We start from the raw sequence: 18,745 nt of genomic DNA, 5'->3' as shown, positions 1-18,745 counted from the left end.
AGGTCCATTGTGGCGGGCAGGCGAGCGGGCGGGCTGCTTTATTGGCTGTTTGCTGTTCCCCTACTCCACTCCACTATTTGACTGTTGTGCTGCATCAATCAATCAATCAATCAATCAATCAATCAATCAATCAATCAGTGGCTGGCTCAGGTGCAGCTCTTTAACTTACCTAAAAGGGAGGGCGGAGAGAAGACAAGGAAGGTGAATGAGGTGTTCCAATGTGAAATGCCGGAAACACAGAAACACAGACGACACACAACAAGAGGTGGCAATCTATTCATTAATTGCATTTAATCAATGAGCTCATTATCACTCATGCATTGTCCAACAGGTGTTGAAATAATGGGATTAAAAGGGGAGATCCCTTCAGAAAGACAGAAACAATAGCAAAGACAAAAAACACTTTTGGAATCTGCTTTTAGTCAACACATAAGGAAAGGGTGCACCGGTCCTGGAAATACTGCAATACCAGGTCAATGCGTGGAGTGGACAGAGCAAGCTCTATTTCCATCTCCCTGTTCTAAAAATCCATTTAATATATGGTCCCCAGATAGGGGACGTATCAGATATTAAACTGATAAGAACAGATACTACACTTGATCTTAGCCAAAAGGCCGAGAAGCGATAACCCGAACGGGCCGCGCGTTGCCCGAGCCTGCCCGATACTGCTGTTCAGCCCTTGCAGCGATTCAGCCTACTTCTAGGCAATTCCATGGGGCCCTGCAGGCTCACACACTCACAGCTACACGGGAGGTGAATAAAGGCCGGAGAGGAAGCCAGACAGGATTTGCTTCTTTTGCTTGCACCACAATGCAGTGCTGAAAGAGGAGGAATCTACATAAAAACGCCTTCCTGGCAACGCCCAAATGCCCTGCTGCCATGCAGATAAACACTGGCAGCGGCAGCAAGTGCATGCCCACAGCCACCCCTTGTTCCTTCACACCTTGTATCAGCTGTAATCCAGTCCAGTCCAGTGCTGCCTGCTGAGCAGCACTGACCAACACTGCCTGGGCCCAGGCTTTTATCTCTGAGGCCCCATTATGATGTCAGAAAGCTGGCTCTGGAATCCTGAGGGCTCCACTATGACACGTGCAAAGTTCCGTCTGAACTTTATATAAGACGGTGAGGCTCAGTCAGTCACTCAGTGTTGCCTGGCTGTCTTTTTTTTGCACAGCTAGTTGCCTCCAGGAGGCCACAAGAGGGAGACAAGGGACTGCAAAATGGAAAATAGGCATCCACCAACTTTACAGACAACTTCTCCTTGCTCCTACAACCTCCATCCTTGCACAGTTTGTTATTCTTCTAGGTAACATAGTAACAAATCCAAATTGCTGCTCTCTTTGTAGGCAAGCAAGGCTTTGTTGCAACTGCAATTCTTACTTCTTCTTGAAATGTAGGGACGACAGTACATTCCATCACATCCATCTAGTGTACACAGGTAGGTCCATTGTGGCGGGCAGGCGAGCGGGCGGGCTGCTTTATTGGCTGTTTGCTGTTCCCCTACTCCACTCCACTATTTGACTGTTGTGCTGCATCAATCAATCAATCAATCAATCAATCAATCAATCAATCAATCAATCAATCAATCAGTGGCTGGCTCAGGTGCAGCTCTTTAACTTACCTAAAAGGGAGGGCGGAGAGAAGACAAGGAAGGTGAATGAGGTGTTCCAATGTGAAATGCCGGAAACACAGAAACACAGACGACACACAACAAGAGGTGGCAATCTATTCATTAATTGCATTTAATCAATGAGCTCATTATCACTCATGCATTGTCCAACAGGTGTTGAAATAATGGGATTAAAAGGGGAGATCCCTTCAGAAAGACAGAAACAATAGCAAAGACAAAAAACACTTTTGGAATCTGCTTTTAGTCAACACATAAGGAAAGGGTGCACCGGTCCTGGAAATACTGCAATACCAGGTCAATGCGTGGAGTGGACAGAGCAAGCTCTATTTCCATCTCCCTGTTCTAAAAATCCATTTAATATATGGTCCCCAGATAGGGGACGTATCAGATATTAAACTGATAAGAACAGATACTACACTTGATCTTAGCCAAAAGGCCGAGAAGCGATAACCCGAACGGGCCGCGCGTTGCCCGAGCCTGCCCGATACTGCTGTTCAGCCCTTGCAGCGATTCAGCCTACTTCTAGGCAATTCCATGGGGCCCTGCAGGCTCACACACTCACAGCTACACGGGAGGTGAATAAAGGCCGGAGAGGAAGCCAGACAGGATTTGCTTCTTTTGCTTGCACCACAATGCAGTGCTGAAAGAGGAGGAATCTACATAAAAACGCCTTCCTGGCAACGCCCAAATGCCCTGCTGCCATGCAGATAAACACTGGCAGCGGCAGCAAGTGCATGCCCACAGCCACCCCTTGTTCCTTCACACCTTGTATCAGCTGTAATCCAGTCCAGTCCAGTGCTGCCTGCTGAGCAGCACTGACCAACACTGCCTGGGCCCAGGCTTTTATCTCTGAGGCCCCATTATGATGTCAGAAAGCTGGCTCTGGAATCCTGAGGGCTCCACTATGACACGTGCAAAGTTCCGTCTGAACTTTATATAAGACGGTGAGGCTCAGTCAGTCACTCAGTGTTGCCTGAGAGGGCAACACTGCAACAGCCGGCCGCCAGGCTGTCTTTTTTTTGCACAGCTAGTTGCCTCCAGGAGGCCACAAGAGGGAGACAAGGGACTGCAAAATGGAAAATAGGCATCCACCAACTTTACAGACAACTTCTCCTTGCTCCTACAACCTCCATCCTTGCACAGTTTGTTATTCTTCTAGGTAACATAGTAACAAATCCAAATTGCTGCTCTCTTTGTAGGCAAGCAAGGCTTTGTTGCAACTGCAATTCTTACTTCTTCTTGAAATGTAGGGACGACAGTACATTCCATCACATCCATCTAGTGTACACAGGTAGGTCCATTGTGGCGGGCAGGCGAGCGGGCGGGCTGCTTTATTGGCTGTTTGCTGTTCCCCTACTCCACTCCACTATTTGACTGTTGTGCTGCATCAATCAATCAATCAATCAATCAATCAATCAATCAATCAATCAATCAATCAATCAATCAATCAGTGGCTGGCTCAGGTGCAGCTCTTTAACTTACCTAAAAGGGAGGGCGGAGAGAAGACAAGGAAGGTGAATGAGGTGTTCCAATGTGAAATGCCGGAAACACAGAAACACAGACGACACACAACAAGAGGTGGCAATCTATTCATTAATTGCATTTAATCAATGAGCTCATTATCACTCATGCATTGTCCAACAGGTGTTGAAATAATGGGATTAAAAGGGGAGATCCCTTCAGAAAGACAGAAACAATAGCAAAGACAAAAAACACTTTTGGAATCTGCTTTTAGTCAACACATAAGGAAAGGGTGCACCGGTCCTGGAAATACTGCAATACCAGGTCAATGCGTGGAGTGGACAGAGCAAGCTCTATTTCCATCTCCCTGTTCTAAAAATCCATTTAATATATGGTCCCCAGATAGGGGACGTATCAGATATTAAACTGATAAGAACAGATACTACACTTGATCTTAGCCAAAAGGCCGAGAAGCGATAACCCGAACGGGCCGCGCGTTGCCCGAGCCTGCCCGATACTGCTGTTCAGCCCTTGCAGCGATTCAGCCTACTTCTAGGCAATTCCATGGGGCCCTGCAGGCTCACACACTCACAGCTACACAGGAGGTGAATAAAGGCCGGAGAGGAAGCCAGACAGGATTTGCTTCTTTTGCTTGCACCACAATGCAGTGCTGAAAGAGGAGGAATCTACATAAAAACGCCTTCCTGGCAACGCCCAAATGCCCTGCTGCCATGCAGATAAACACTGGCAGCGGCAGCAAGTGCATGCCCACAGCCACCCCTTGTTCCTTCACACCTTGTATCAGCTGTAATCCAGTCCAGTCCAGTGCTGCCTGCTGAGCAGCACTGACCAACACTGCCTGGGCCCAGGCTTTTATCTCTGAGGCCCCATTATGATGTCAGAAAGCTGGCTCTGGAATCCTGAGGGCTCCACTATGACACGTGCAAAGTTCCGTCTGAACTTTATATAAGACGGTGAGGCTCAGTCAGTCACTCAGTGTTGCCTGAGAGGGCAACACTGCAACAGCCGGCCGCCAGGCTGTCTTTTTTTTGCACAGCTAGTTGCCTCCAGGAGGCCACAAGAGGGAGACAAGGGACTGCAAAATGGAAAATAGGCATCCACCAACTTTACAGACAACTTCTCCTTGCTCCTACAACCTCCATCCTTGCACAGTTTGTTATTCTTCTAGGTAACATAGTAACAAATCCAAATTGCTGCTCTCTTTGTAGGCAAGCAAGGCTTTGTTGCAACTGCAATTCTTACTTCTTCTTGAAATGTAGGGACGACAGTACATTCCATCACATCCATCTAGTGTACACAGGTAGGTCCATTGTGGCGGGCAGGCGAGCGGGCGGGCTGCTTTATTGGCTGTTTGCTGTTCCCCTACTCCACTCCACTATTTGACTGTTGTGCTGCATCAATCAATCAATCAATCAATCAATCAATCAATCAATCAATCAAGTGGCTGGCTCAGGTGCAGCTCTTTAACTTACCTAAAAGGGAGGGCGGAGAGAAGACAAGGAAGGTGAATGAGGTGTTCCAATGTGAAATGCCGGAAACACAGAAACACAGACGACACACAACAAGAGGTGGCAATCTATTCATTAATTGCATTTAATCAATGAGCTCATTATCACTCATGCATTGTCCAACAGGTGTTGAAATAATGGGATTAAAAGGGGAGATCCCTTCAGAAAGACAGAAACAATAGCAAAGACAAAAAACACTTTTGGAATCTGCTTTTAGTCAACACATAAGGAAAGGGTGCACCGGTCCTGGAAATACTGCAATACCAGGTCAATGCGTGGAGTGGACAGAGCAAGCTCTATTTCCATCTCCCTGTTCTAAAAATCCATTTAATATATGGTCCCCAGATAGGGGACGTATCAGATATTAAACTGATAAGAACAGATACTACACTTGATCTTAGCCAAAAGGCCGAGAAGCGATAACCCGAACGGGCCGCGCGTTGCCCGAGCCTGCCCGATACTGCTGTTCAGCCCTTGCAGCGATTCAGCCTACTTCTAGGCAATTCCATGGGGCCCTGCAGGCTCACACACTCACAGCTACACGGGAGGTGAATAAAGGCCGGAGAGGAAGCCAGACAGGATTTGCTTCTTTTGCTTGCACCACAATGCAGTGCTGAAAGAGGAGGAATCTACATAAAAACGCCTTCCTGGCAACGCCCAAATGCCCTGCTGCCATGCAGATAAACACTGGCAGCGGCAGCAAGTGCATGCCCACAGCCACCCCTTGTTCCTTCACACCTTGTATCAGCTGTAATCCAGTCCAGTCCAGTGCTGCCTGCTGAGCAGCACCTGCTGAGCAGCACTGACCAACACTGCCTGGGCCCAGGCTTTTATCTCTGAGGCCCCATTATGATGTCAGAAAGCTGGCTCTGGAATCCTGAGGGCTCCACTATGACACGTGCAAAGTTCCGTCTGAACTTTATATAAGACGGTGAGGCTCAGTCAGTCACTCAGTGTTGCCTGAGAGGGCAACACTGCAACAGCCGGCCGCCAGGCTGTCTTTTTTTTGCACAGCTAGTTGCCTCCAGGAGGCCACAAGAGGGAGACAAGGGACTGCAAAATGGAAAATAGGCATCCACCAACTTTACAGACAACTTCTCCTTGCTCCTACAACCTCCATCCTTGCACAGTTTGTTATTCTTCTAGGTAACATAGTAACAAATCCAAATTGCTGCTCTCTTTGTAGGCAAGCAAGGCTTTGTTGCAACTGCAATTCTTACTTCTTCTTGAAATGTAGGGACGACAGTACATTCCATCACATCCATCTAGTGTACACAGGTAGGTCCATTGTGGCGGGCAGGCGAGCGGGCGGGCTGCTTTATTGGCTGTTTGCTGTTCCCCTACTCCACTCCACTATTTGACTGTTGTGCTGCAATCAATCAATCAATCAATCAATCAATCAATCAATCAATCAATCAATCAGTGGCTGGCTCAGGTGCAGCTCTTTAACTTACCTAAAAGGGAGGGCGGAGAGAAGACAAGGAAGGTGAATGAGGTGTTCCAATGTGAAATGCCGGAAACACAGAAACACAGACGACACACAACAAGAGGTGGCAATCTATTCATTAATTGCATTTAATCAATGAGCTCATTATCACTCATGCATTGTCCAACAGGTGTTGAAATAATGGGATTAAAAGGGGAGATCCCTTCAGAAAGACAGAAACAATAGCAAAGACAAAAAACACTTTTGGAATCTGCTTTTAGTCAACACATAAGGAAAGGGTGCACCGGTCCTGGAAATACTGCAATACCAGGTCAATGCGTGGAGTGGACAGAGCAAGCTCTATTTCCATCTCCCTGTTCTAAAAATCCATTTAATATATGGTCCCCAGATAGGGGACGTATCAGATATTAAACTGATAAGAACAGATACTACACTTGATCTTAGCCAAAAGGCCGAGAAGCGATAACCCGAACGGGCCGCGCGTTGCCCGAGCCTGCCCGATACTGCTGTTCAGCCCTTGCAGCGATTCAGCCTACTTCTAGGCAATTCCATGGGGCCCTGCAGGCTCACACACTCACAGCTACACGGGAGGTGAATAAAGGCCGGAGAGGAAGCCAGACAGGATTTGCTTCTTTTGCTTGCACCACAATGCAGTGCTGAAAGAGGAGGAATCTACATAAAAACGCCTTCCTGGCAACGCCCAAATGCCCTGCTGCCATGCAGATAAACACTGGCAGCGGCATCAAGTGCATGCCCACAGCCACCCCTTGTTCCTTCACACCTTGTATCAGCTGTAATCCAGTCCAGTCCAGTGCTGCCTGCTGAGCAGCACTGACCAACACTGCCTGGGCCCAGGCTTTTATCTCTGAGGCCCCATTATGATGTCAGAAAGCTGGCTCTGGAATCCTGAGGGCTCCACTATGACACGTGCAAAGTTCCGTCTGAACTTTATATAAGACGGTGAGGCTCAGTCAGTCACTCAGTGTTGCCTGAGAGGGCAACACTGCAACAGCCGGCCGCCAGGCTGTCTTTTTTTTGCACAGCTAGTTGCCTCCAGGAGGCCACAAGAGGGAGACAAGGGACTGCAAAATGGAAAATAGGCATCCACCAACTTTACAGACAACTTCTCCTTGCTCCTACAACCTCCATCCTTGCACAGTTTGTTATTCTTCTAGGTAACATAGTAACAAATCCAAATTGCTGCTCTCTTTGTAGGCAAGCAAGGCTTTGTTGCAACTGCAATTCTTACTTCTTCTTGAAATGTAGGGACGACAGTACATTCCATCACATCCATCTAGTGTACACAGGTAGGTCCATTGTGGCGGGCAGGCGAGCGGGCGGGCTGCTTTATTGGCTGTTTGCTGTTCCCCTACTCCACTCCACTATTTGACTGTTGTGCTGCATCAATCAATCAATCAATCAATCAATCAATCAATCAATCAATCAATCAAGTGGCTGGCTCAGGTGCAGCTCTTTAACTTACCTAAAAGGGAGGGCGGAGAGAAGACAAGGAAGGTGAATGAGGTGTTCCAATGTGAAATGCCGGAAACACAGAAACACAGACGACACACAACAAGAGGTGGCAATCTATTCATTAATTGCATTTAATCAATGAGCTCATTATCACTCATGCATTGTCCAACAGGTGTTGAAATAATGGGATTAAAAGGGGAGATCCCTTCAGAAAGACAGAAACAATAGCAAAGACAAAAAACACTTTTGGAATCTGCTTTTAGTCAACACATAAGGAAAGGGTGCACCGGTCCTGGAAATACTGCAATACCAGGTCAATGCGTGGAGTGGACAGAGCAAGCTCTATTTCCATCTCCCTGTTCTAAAAATCCATTTAATATATGGTCCCCAGATAGGGGACGTATCAGATATTAAACTGATAAGAACAGATACTACACTTGATCTTAGCCAAAAGGCCGAGAAGCGATAACCCGAACGGGCCGCGCGTTGCCCGAGCCTGCCCGATACTGCTGTTCAGCCCTTGCAGCGATTCAGCCTACTTCTAGGCAATTCCATGGGGCCCTGCAGGCTCACACACTCACAGCTACACGGGAGGTGAATAAAGGCCGGAGAGGAAGCCAGACAGGATTTGCTTCTTTTGCTTGCACCACAATGCAGTGCTGAAAGAGGAGGAATCTACATAAAAACGCCTTCCTGGCAACGCCCAAATGCCCTGCTGCCATGCAGATAAACACTGGCAGCGGCAGCAAGTGCATGCCCACAGCCACCCCTTGTTCCTTCACACCTTGTATCAGCTGTAATCCAGTCCAGTCCAGTGCTGCCTGCTGAGCAGCACTGACCAACACTGCCTGGGCCCAGGCTTTTATCTCTGAGGCCCCATTATGATGTCAGAAAGCTGGCTCTGGAATCCTGAGGGCTCCACTATGACACGTGCAAAGTTCCGTCTGAACTTTATATAAGACGGTGAGGCTCAGTCAGTCACTCAGTGTTGCCTGAGAGGGCAACACTGCTACAGCCGGCCGCCAGGCTGTCTTTTTTTTGCACAGCTAGTTGCCTCCAGGAGGCCACAAGAGGGAGACAAGGGACTGCAAAATGGAAAATAGGCATCCACCAACTTTACAGACAACTTCTCCTTGCTCCTACAACCTCCATCCTTGCACAGTTTGTTATTCTTCTAGGTAACATAGTAACAAATCCAAATTGCTGCTCTCTTTGTAGGCAAGCAAGGCTTTGTTGCAACTGCAATTCTTACTTCTTCTTGAAATGTAGGGACGACAGTACATTCCATCACATCCATCTAGTGTACACAGGTAGGTCCATTGTGGCGGGCAGGCGAGCGGGCGGGCTGCTTTATTGGCTGTTTGCTGTTCCCCTACTCCACTCCACTATTTGACTGTTGTGCTGCATCAATCAATCAATCAATCAATCAATCAATCATCAATCAATCAATCAATCAATCAGTGGCTGGCTCAGGTGCAGCTCTTTAACTTACCTAAAAGGGAGGGCGGAGAGAAGACAAGGAAGGTGAATGAGGTGTTCCAATGTGAAATGCCGGAAACACAGAAACACAGACGACACACAACAAGAGGTGGCAATCTATTCATTAATTGCATTTAATCAATGAGCTCATTATCACTCATGCATTGTCCAACAGGTGTTGAAATAATGGGATTAAAAGGGGAGATCCCTTCAGAAAGACAGAAACAATAGCAAAGACAAAAAACACTTTTGGAATCTGCTTTTAGTCAACACATAAGGAAAGGGTGCACCGGTCCTGGAAATACTGCAATACCAGGTCAATGCGTGGAGTGGACAGAGCAAGCTCTATTTCCATCTCCCTGTTCTAAAAATCCATTTAATATATGGTCCCCAGATAGGGGACGTATCAGATATTAAACTGATAAGAACAGATACTACACTTGATCTTAGCCAAAAGGCCGAGAAGCGATAACCCGAACGGGCCGCGCGTTGCCCGAGCCTGCCCGATACTGCTGTTCAGCCCTTGCAGCGATTCAGCCTACTTCTAGGCAATTCCATGGGGCCCTGCAGGCTCACACACTCACAGCTACACGGGAGGTGAATAAAGGCCGGAGAGGAAGCCAGACAGGATTTGCTTCTTTTGCTTGCACCACAATGCAGTGCTGAAAGAGGAGGAATCTACATAAAAACGCCTTCCTGGCAACGCCCAAATGCCCTGCTGCCATGCAGATAAACACTGGCAGCGGCATCAAGTGCATGCCCACAGCCACCCCTTGTTCCTTCACACCTTGTATCAGCTGTAATCCAGTCCAGTCCAGTGCTGCCTGCTGAGCAGCACTGACCAACACTGCCTGGGCCCAGGCTTTTATCTCTGAGGCCCCATTATGATGTCAGAAAGCTGGCTCTGGAATCCTGAGGGCTCCACTATGACACGTGCAAAGTTCCGTCTGAACTTTATATAAGACGGTGAGGCTCAGTCAGTCACTCAGTGTTGCCTGAGAGGGCAACACTGCAACAGCCGGCCGCCAGGCTGTCTTTTTTTTGCACAGCTAGTTGCCTCCAGGAGGCCACAAGAGGGAGACAAGGGACTGCAAAATGGAAAATAGGCATCCACCAACTTTACAGACAACTTCTCCTTGCTCCTACAACCTCCATCCTTGCACAGTTTGTTATTCTTCTAGGTAACATAGTAACAAATCCAAATTGCTGCTCTCTTTGTAGGCAAGCAAGGCTTTGTTGCAACTGCAATTCTTACTTCTTCTTGAAATGTAGGGACGACAGTACATTCCATCACATCCATCTAGTGTACACAGGTAGGTCCATTGTGGCGGGCAGGCGAGCGGGCGGGCTGCTTTATTGGCTGTTTGCTGTTCCCCTACTCCACTCCACTATTTGACTGTTGTGCTGCATCAATCAATCAATCAATCAATCAATCAATCAATCAATCAATCAATCAATCAATCAATCAGTGGCTGGCTCAGGTGCAGCTCTTTAACTTACCTAAAAGGGAGGGCGGAGAGAAGACAAGGAAGGTGAATGAGGTGTTCCAATGTGAAATGCCGGAAACACAGAAACACAGACGACACACAACAAGAGGTGGCAATCTATTCATTAATTGCATTTAATCAATGAGCTCATTATCACTCATGCATTGTCCAACAGGTGTTGAAATAATGGGATTAAAAGGGGAGATCCCTTCAGAAAGACAGAAACAATAGCAAAGACAAAAAACACTTTTGGAATCTGCTTTTAGTCAACACATAAGGAAAGGGTGCACCGGTCCTGGAAATACTGCAATACCAGGTCAATGCGTGGAGTGGACAGAGCAAGCTCTATTTCCATCTCCCTGTTCTAAAAATCCATTTAATATATGGTCCCCAGATAGGGGACGTATCAGATATTAAACTGATAAGAACAGATACTACACTTGATCTTAGCCAAAAGGCCGAGAAGCGATAACCCGAACGGGCCGCGCGTTGCCCGAGCCTGCCCGATACTGCTGTTCAGCCCTTGCAGCGATTCAGCCTACTTCTAGGCAATTCCATGGGGCCCTGCAGGCTCACACACTCACAGCTACACGGGAGGTGAATAAAGGCCGGAGAGGAAGCCAGACAGGATTTGCTTCTTTTGCTTGCACCACAATGCAGTGCTGAAAGAGGAGGAATCTACATAAAAACGCCTTCCTGGCAACGCCCAAATGCCCTGCTGCCATGCAGATAAACACTGGCAGCGGCAGCAAGTGCATGCCCACAGCCACCCCTTGTTCCTTCACACCTTGTATCAGCTGTAATCCAGTCCAGTCCAGTGCTGCCTGCTGAGCAGCACTGACCAACACTGCCTGGGCCCAGGCTTTTATCTCTGAGGCCCCATTATGATGTCAGAAAGCTGGCTCTGGAATCCTGAGGGCTCCACTATGACACGTGCAAAGTTCCGTCTGAACTTTATATAAGACGGTGAGGCTCAGTCAGTCACTCAGTGTTGCCTGAGAGGGCAACACTGCAACAGCCGGCCGCCAGGCTGTCTTTTTTTTTTTTTGCACAGCTAGTTGCCTCCAGGAGGCCACAAGAGGGAGACAAGGGACTGCAAAATGGAAAATAGGCATCCACCAACTTTACAGACAACTTCTCCTTGCTCCTACAACCTCCATCCTTGCACAGTTTGTTATTCTTCTAGGTAACATAGTAACAAATCCAAATTGCTGCTCTCTTTGTAGGCAAGCAAGGCTTTGTTGCAACTGCAATTCTTACTTCTTCTTGAAATGTAGGGACGACAGTACATTCCATCACATCCATCTAGTGTACACAGGTAGGTCCATTGTGGCGGGCAGGCGAGCGGGCGGGCTGCTTTATTGGCTGTTTGCTGTTCCCCTACTCCACTCCACTATTTGACTGTTGTGCTGCATCAATCAATCAATCAATCAATCAATCAATCAATCAATCAATCAATCAATCAATCAGTGGCTGGCTCAGGTGCAGCTCTTTAACTTACCTAAAAGGGAGGGCGGAGAGAAGACAAGGAAGGTGAATGAGGTGTTCCAATGTGAAATGCCGGAAACACAGAAACACAGACGACACACAACAAGAGGTGGCAATCTATTCATTAATTGCATTTAATCAATGAGCTCATTATCACTCATGCATTGTCCAACAGGTGTTGAAATAATGGGATTAAAAGGGGAGATCCCTTCAGAAAGACAGAAACAATAGCAAAGACAAAAAACACTTTTGGAATCTGCTTTTAGTCAACACATAAGGAAAGGGTGCACCGGTCCTGGAAATACTGCAATACCAGGTCAATGCGTGGAGTGGACAGAGCAAGCTCTATTTCCATCTCCCTGTTCTAAAAATCCATTTAATATATGGTCCCCAGATAGGGGACGTATCAGATATTAAACTGATAAGAACAGATACTACACTTGATCTTAGCCAAAAGGCCGAGAAGCGATAACCCGAACGGGCCGCGCGTTGCCCGAGCCTGCCCGATACTGCTGTTCAGCCCTTGCAGCGATTCAGCCTACTTCTAGGCAATTCCATGGGGCCCTGCAGGCTCACACACTCACAGCTACACGGGAGGTGAATAAAGGCCGGAGAGGAAGCCAGACAGGATTTGCTTCTTTTGCTTGCACCACAATGCAGTGCTGAAAGAGGAGGAATCTACATAAAAACGCCTTCCTGGCAACGCCCAAATGCCCTGCTGCCATGCAGATAAACACTGGCAGCGGCAGAAAGTGCATGCCCACAGCCACCCCTTGTTCCTTCACACCTTGTATCAGCTGTAATCCAGTCCAGTCCAGTGCTGCCTGCTGAGCAGCACTGACCAACACTGCCTGGGCCCAGGCTTTTATCTCTGAGGCCCCATTATGATGTCAGAAAGCTGGCTCTGGAATCCTGAGGGCTCCACTATGACACGTGCAAAGTTCCGTCTGAACTTTATATAAGACGGTGAGGCTCAGTCAGTCACTCAGTGTTGCCTGAGAGGGCAACACTGCAACAGCCGGCCGCCAGGCTGTCTTTTTTTTGCACAGCTAGTTGCCTCCAGGAGGCCACAAGAGGGAGACAAGGGACTGCAAAATGGAAAATAGGCATCCACCAACTTTACAGACAACTTCTCCTTGCTCCTACAACCTACATCCTTGCACAGTTTGTTATTCTTCTAGGTAACATAGTAACAAATCCAAATTGCTGCTCTCTTTGTAGGCAAGCAAGGCTTTGTTGCAACTGCAATTCTTACTTCTTCTTGAAATGTAGGGACGACAGTACATTCCATCACATCCATCTAGTGTACACAGGTAGGTCCATTGTGGCGGGCAGGCGAGCGGGCGGGCTGCTTTATTGGCTGTTTGCTGTTCCCCTACTCCACTCCACTATTTGACTGTTGTGCTGCATCAATCAATCAATCAATCAATCAATCAATCAATCAATCAATCAGTGGCTGGCTCAGGTGCAGCTCTTTAAATTACCTAAAAGGGAGGGCGGAGAGAAGACAAGGAAGGTGAATGAGGTGTTCCAATGTGAAATGCCGGAAACACAGAAACACAGACGACACACAACAAGAGGTGGCAATCTATTCATTAATTGCATTTAATCAATGAGCTCATTATCACTCATGCATTGTCCAACAGGTGTTGAAATAATGGGATTAAAAGGGGAGATCCCTTCAGAAAGACAGAAACAATAGCAAAGACAAAAAACACTTTTGGAATCTGCTTTTAGTCAACACATAAGGAAAGGGTGCACCGGTCCTGGAAATACTGCAATACCAGGTCAATGCGTGGAGTGGACAGAGCAAGCTCTATTTCCATCTCCCTGTTCTAAAAATCCATTTAATATATGGTCCCCAGATAGGGGACGTATCAGATATTAAACTGATAAGAACAGATACTACACTTGATCTTAGCCAAAAGGCCGAGAAGCGATAACCCGAACGGGCCGCGCGTTGCCCGAGCCTGCCCGATACTGCTGTTCAGCCCTTGCAGCGATTCAGCCTACTTCTAGGCAATTCCATGGGGCCCTGCAGGCTCACACACTCACAGCTACACGGGAGGTGAATAAAGGCCGGAGAGGAAGCCAGACAGGATTTGCTTCTTTTGCTTGCACCACAATGCAGTGCTGAAAGAGGAGGAATCTACATAAAAACGCCTTCCTGGCAACGCCCAAATGCCCTGCTGCCATGCAGATAAACACTGGCAGCGGCAGCAAGTGCATGCCCACAGCCACCCCTTGTTCCTTCACACCTTGTATCAGCTGTAATCCAGTCCAGTCCAGTGCTGCCTGCTGAGCAGCACTGACCAACACTGCCTGGGCCCAGGCTTTTATCTCTGAGGCCCCATTATGATGTCAGAAAGCTGGCTCTGGAATCCTGAGGGCTCCACTATGACACGTGCAAAGTTCCGTCTGAACTTTATATAAGACGGTGAGGCTCAGTCAGTCACTCAGTGTTGCCTGAGAGGGCAACACTGCAACAGCCGGCCGCCAGGCTGTCTTTTTTTTGCACAGCTAGTTGCCTCCAGGAGGCCACAAGAGGGAGACAAGGGACTGCAAAATGGAAAATAGGCATCCACCAACTTTACAGACAACTTCTCCTTGCTCCTACAACCTCCATCCTTGCACAGTTTGTTATTCTTCTAGGTAACATAGTAACAAATCCAAATTGCTGCTCTCTTTGTAGGCAAGCAAGGCTTTGTTGCAACTGCAATTCTTACTTCTTCTTGAAGTGTAGGGACGACAGTACATTCCATCACATCCATCTAGTGTACACAGGTAGGTCCATTGTGGCGGGCAGGCGAGCGGGCGGGCTGCTTTATTGGCTGTTTGCTGTTCCCCTACTCCACTCCACTATTTGACTGTTGTGCTGCATCAATCAATCAATCAATCAATCAATCAATCAATCAATCAATCAATCAATCAATCAATCAATCAATCAGTGGCTGGCTCAGGTGCAGCTCTTTAACTTACCTAAAAGGGAGGGCGGAGAGAAGACAAGGAAGGTGAATGAGGTGTTCCAATGTGAAATGCCGGAAACACAGAAACACAGACGACACACAACAAGAGGTGGCAATCTATTCATTAATTGCATTTAATCAATGAGCTCATTATCACTCATGCATTGTCCAACAGGTGTTGAAATAATGGGATTAAAAGGGGAGATCCCTTCAGAAAGACAGAAACAATAGCAAAGACAAAAAACACTTTTGGAATCTGCTTTTAGTCAACACATAAGGAAAGGGTGCATCGGTCCTGGAAATACTGCAATACCAGGTCAATGCGTGGAGTGGACAGAGCAAGCTCTATTTCCATCTCCCTGTTCTAAAAATCCATTTAATATATGGTCCCCAGATAGGGGACGTATCAGATATTAAACTGATAAGAACAGATACTACACTTGATCTTAGCCAAAAGGCCGAGAAGCGATAACCCGAACGGGCCGCGCGTTGCCCGAGCCTGCCCGATACTGCTGTTCAGCCCTTGCAGCGATTCAGCCTACTTCTAGGCAATTCCATGGGGCCCTGCAGGCTCACACACTCACAGCTACACGGGAGGTGAATAAAGGCCGGAGAGGAAGCCAGACAGGATTTGCTTCTTTTGCTTGCACCACAATGCAGTGCTGAAAGAGGAGGAATCTACATAAAAACGCCTTCCTGGCAACGCCCAAATGCCCTGCTGCCATGCAGATAAACACTGGCAGCGGCAGCAAGTGCATGCCCACAGCCACCCCTTGTTCCTTCACACCTTGTATCAGCTGTAATCCAGTCCAGTCCAGTGCTGCCTGCTGAGCAGCACTGACCAACACTGCCTGGGCCCAGGCTTTTATCTCTGAGGCCCCATTATGATGTCAGAAAGCTGGCTCTGGAATCCTGAGGGCTCCACTATGACACGTGCAAAGTTCCGTCTGAACTTTATATAAGACGGTGAGGCTCAGTCAGTCACTCAGTGTTGCCTGAGAGGGCAACACTGCAACAGCCGGCCGCCAGGCTGTCTTTTTTTTGCACAGCTAGTTGCCTCCAGGAGGCCACAAGAGGGAGACAAGGGACTGCAAAATGGAAAATAGGCATCCACCAACTTTACAGACAACTTCTCCTTGCTCCTACAACCTCCATCCTTGCACAGTTTGTTATTCTTCTAGGTAACATAGTAACAAATCCAAATTGCTGCTCTCTTTGTAGGCAAGCAAGGCTTTGTTGCAACTGCAATTCTTACTTCTTCTTGAAGTGTAGGGACGACAGTACATTCCATCACATCCATCTAGTGTACACAGGTAGGTCCATTGTGGCGGGCAGGCGAGCGGGCGGGCTGCTTTATTGGCTGTTTGCTGTTCCCCTACTCCACTCCACTATTTGACTGTTGTGCTGCATCAATCAATCAATCAATCAATCAATCAATCAATCAATCAATCAATCAATCATCCAATCAGTGGCTGGCTCAGGTGCAGCTCTTTAACTTACCTAAAAGGGAGGGCGGAGAGAAGACAAGGAAGGTGAATGAGGTGTTCCAATGTGAAATGCCGGAAACACAGAAACACAGACGACACACAACAAGAGGTGGCAATCTATTCATTAATTGCATTTAATCAATGAGCTCATTATCACTCATGCATTGTCCAACAGGTGTTGAAATAATGGGATTAAAAGGGGAGATCCCTTCAGAAAGACAGAAACAATAGCAAAGACAAAAAACACTTTTGGAATCTGCTTTTAGTCAACACATAAGGAAAGGGTGCACCGGTCCTGGAAATACTGCAATACCAGGTCAATGCGTGGAGTGGACAGAGCAAGCTCTATTTCCATCTCCCTGTTCTAAAAATCCATTTAATATATGGTCCCCAGATAGGGGACGTATCAGATATTAAACTGATAAGAACAGATACTACACTTGATCTTAGCCAAAAGGCCGAGAAGCGATAACCCGAACGGGCCGCGCGTTGCCCGAGCCTGCCCGATACTGCTGTTCAGCCCTTGCAGCGATTCAGCCTACTTCTAGGCAATTCCATGGGGCCCTGCAGGCTCACACACTCACAGCTACACGGGAGGTGAATAAAGGCCGGAGAGGAAGCCAGACAGGATTTGCTTCTTTTGCTTGCACCACAATGCAGTGCTGAAAGAGGAGGAATCTACATAAAAACGCCTTCCTGGCAACGCCCAAATGCCCTGCTGCCATGCAGATAAACACTGGCAGCGGCAGCAAGTGCATGCCCACAGCCACCCCTTGTTCCTTCACACCTTGTATCAGCTGTAATCCAGTCCAGTCCAGTGCTGCCTGCTGAGCAGCACTGACCAACACTGCCTGGGCCCAGGCTTTTATCTCTGAGGCCCCATTATGATGTCAGAAAGCTGGCTCTGGAATCCTGAGGGCTCCACTATGACACGTGCAAAGTTCCGTCTGAACTTTATATAAGACGGTGAGGCTCAGTCAGTCACTCAGTGTTGCCTGAGAGGGCAACACTGCAACAGCCGGCCGCCAGGCTGTCTTTTTTTTGCACAGCTAGTTGCCTCCAGGAGGCCACAAGAGGGAGACAAGGGACTGCAAAATGGAAAATAGGCATCCACCAACTTTACAGACAACTTCTCCTTGCTCCTACAACCTCCATCCTTGCACAGTTTGTTATTCTTCTAGGTAACATAGTAACAAATCCAAATTGCTGCTCTCTTTGTAGGCAAGCAAGGCTTTGTTGCAACTGCAATTCTTACTTCTTCTTGAAATGTAGGGACGACAGTACATTCCATCACATCCATCTAGTGTACACAGGTAGGTCCATTGTGGCGGGCAGGCGAGCGGGCGGGCTGCTTTATTGGCTGTTTGCTGTTCCCCTACTCCACTCCACTATTTGACTGTTGTGCTGCATCAATCAATCAATCAATCAATCAATCAATCAATCAATCAATCAATCAATCAATCAATCAATCAGTGGCTGGCTCAGGTGCAGCTCTTTAACTTACCTAAAAGGGAGGGCGGAGAGAAGACAAGGAAGGTGAATGAGGTGTTCCAATGTGAAATGCCGGAAACACAGAAACACAGACGACACACAACAAGAGGTGGCAATCTATTCATTAATTGCATTTAATCAATGAGCTCATTATCACTCATGCATTGTCCAACAGGTGTTGAAATAATGGGATTAAAAGGGGAGATCCCTTCAGAAAGACAGAAACAATAGCAAAGACAAAAAACACTTTTGGAATCTGCTTTTAGTCAACACATAAGGAAAGGGTGCACCGGTCCTGGAAATACTGCAATACCAGGTCAATGCGTGGAGTGGACAGAGCAAGCTCTATTTCCATCTCCCTGTTCTAAAAATCCATTTAATATATGGTCCCCAGATAGGGGACGTATCAGATATTAAACTGATAAGAACAGATACTACACTTGATCTTAGCCAAAAGGCCGAGAAGCGATAACCCGAACGGGCCGCGCGTTGCCCGAGCCTGCCCGATACTGCTGTTCAGCCCTTGCAGCGATTCAGCCTACTTCTAGGCAATTCCATGGGGCCCTGCAGGCTCACACACTCACAGCTACACGGGAGGTGAATAAAGGCCGGAGAGGAAGCCAGACAGGATTTGCTTCTTTTGCTTGCACCACAATGCAGTGCTGAAAGAGGAGGAATCTACATAAAAACGCCTTCCTGGCAACGCCCAAATGCCCTGCTGCCATGCAGATAAACACTGGCAGCGGCAGCAAGTGCATGCCCACAGCCACCCCTTGTTCCTTCACACCTTGTATCAGCTGTAATCCA

At 47.7% G+C, this 18,745-nt stretch overlaps 13 non-coding genes across 13 annotated transcripts; all 13 read right to left on the bottom strand.

Moving 5' to 3' along the window:
* Window positions 1-435: 435 nt before the first annotated feature.
* Window positions 436-626, bottom strand: LOC142697504 (U2 spliceosomal RNA). Its single transcript, XR_012865292.1, has one exon. It is a non-coding gene; the product is annotated as a U2 spliceosomal RNA (small nuclear RNA).
* A 1,261-nt stretch (window positions 627-1,887) lies between these two features.
* Window positions 1,888-2,078, bottom strand: LOC142697503 (U2 spliceosomal RNA). Its single transcript, XR_012865291.1, has one exon. It is a non-coding gene; the product is annotated as a U2 spliceosomal RNA (small nuclear RNA).
* A 1,300-nt stretch (window positions 2,079-3,378) lies between these two features.
* On the bottom strand, window positions 3,379-3,569 carry LOC142697501 (U2 spliceosomal RNA). Its single transcript, XR_012865289.1, has one exon. It is a non-coding gene; the product is annotated as a U2 spliceosomal RNA (small nuclear RNA).
* A 1,281-nt stretch (window positions 3,570-4,850) lies between these two features.
* Window positions 4,851-5,041, bottom strand: LOC142697500 (U2 spliceosomal RNA). The gene has a single exon (XR_012865288.1). It is a non-coding gene; the product is annotated as a U2 spliceosomal RNA (small nuclear RNA).
* Window positions 5,042-6,340: 1,299 nt separating this feature from the next.
* LOC142697499 (U2 spliceosomal RNA) lies at window positions 6,341-6,531 on the bottom strand. Its single transcript, XR_012865287.1, has one exon. It is a non-coding gene; the product is annotated as a U2 spliceosomal RNA (small nuclear RNA).
* Window positions 6,532-7,816: 1,285 nt separating this feature from the next.
* LOC142697498 (U2 spliceosomal RNA) lies at window positions 7,817-8,007 on the bottom strand. Its single transcript, XR_012865286.1, has one exon. It is a non-coding gene; the product is annotated as a U2 spliceosomal RNA (small nuclear RNA).
* A 1,291-nt stretch (window positions 8,008-9,298) lies between these two features.
* On the bottom strand, window positions 9,299-9,489 carry LOC142697497 (U2 spliceosomal RNA). Its single transcript, XR_012865285.1, has one exon. It is a non-coding gene; the product is annotated as a U2 spliceosomal RNA (small nuclear RNA).
* A 1,296-nt stretch (window positions 9,490-10,785) lies between these two features.
* LOC142697496 (U2 spliceosomal RNA) lies at window positions 10,786-10,976 on the bottom strand. The gene has a single exon (XR_012865284.1). It is a non-coding gene; the product is annotated as a U2 spliceosomal RNA (small nuclear RNA).
* A 1,297-nt stretch (window positions 10,977-12,273) lies between these two features.
* LOC142697494 (U2 spliceosomal RNA) lies at window positions 12,274-12,464 on the bottom strand. Its single transcript, XR_012865283.1, has one exon. It is a non-coding gene; the product is annotated as a U2 spliceosomal RNA (small nuclear RNA).
* Window positions 12,465-13,744: 1,280 nt separating this feature from the next.
* LOC142697493 (U2 spliceosomal RNA) lies at window positions 13,745-13,935 on the bottom strand. Its single transcript, XR_012865282.1, has one exon. It is a non-coding gene; the product is annotated as a U2 spliceosomal RNA (small nuclear RNA).
* A 1,304-nt stretch (window positions 13,936-15,239) lies between these two features.
* LOC142697664 (U2 spliceosomal RNA) lies at window positions 15,240-15,430 on the bottom strand. The gene has a single exon (XR_012865436.1). It is a non-coding gene; the product is annotated as a U2 spliceosomal RNA (small nuclear RNA).
* A 1,296-nt stretch (window positions 15,431-16,726) lies between these two features.
* On the bottom strand, window positions 16,727-16,917 carry LOC142697492 (U2 spliceosomal RNA). Its single transcript, XR_012865281.1, has one exon. It is a non-coding gene; the product is annotated as a U2 spliceosomal RNA (small nuclear RNA).
* A 1,300-nt stretch (window positions 16,918-18,217) lies between these two features.
* On the bottom strand, window positions 18,218-18,408 carry LOC142697491 (U2 spliceosomal RNA). The gene has a single exon (XR_012865280.1). It is a non-coding gene; the product is annotated as a U2 spliceosomal RNA (small nuclear RNA).
* Window positions 18,409-18,745: the final 337 nt, after the last annotated feature.

The sequence above is a fragment of the Rhinoderma darwinii genome (genome assembly GCF_050947455.1).
Source record: "Rhinoderma darwinii isolate aRhiDar2 chromosome 5 unlocalized genomic scaffold, aRhiDar2.hap1 SUPER_5_unloc_8, whole genome shotgun sequence".
Taxonomy (NCBI): domain Eukaryota; kingdom Metazoa; phylum Chordata; class Amphibia; order Anura; family Rhinodermatidae; genus Rhinoderma; species Rhinoderma darwinii.
Note: the sequence above shows the minus strand (reverse complement) of the source record. Positions and strands in the feature narration are given on the sequence as shown.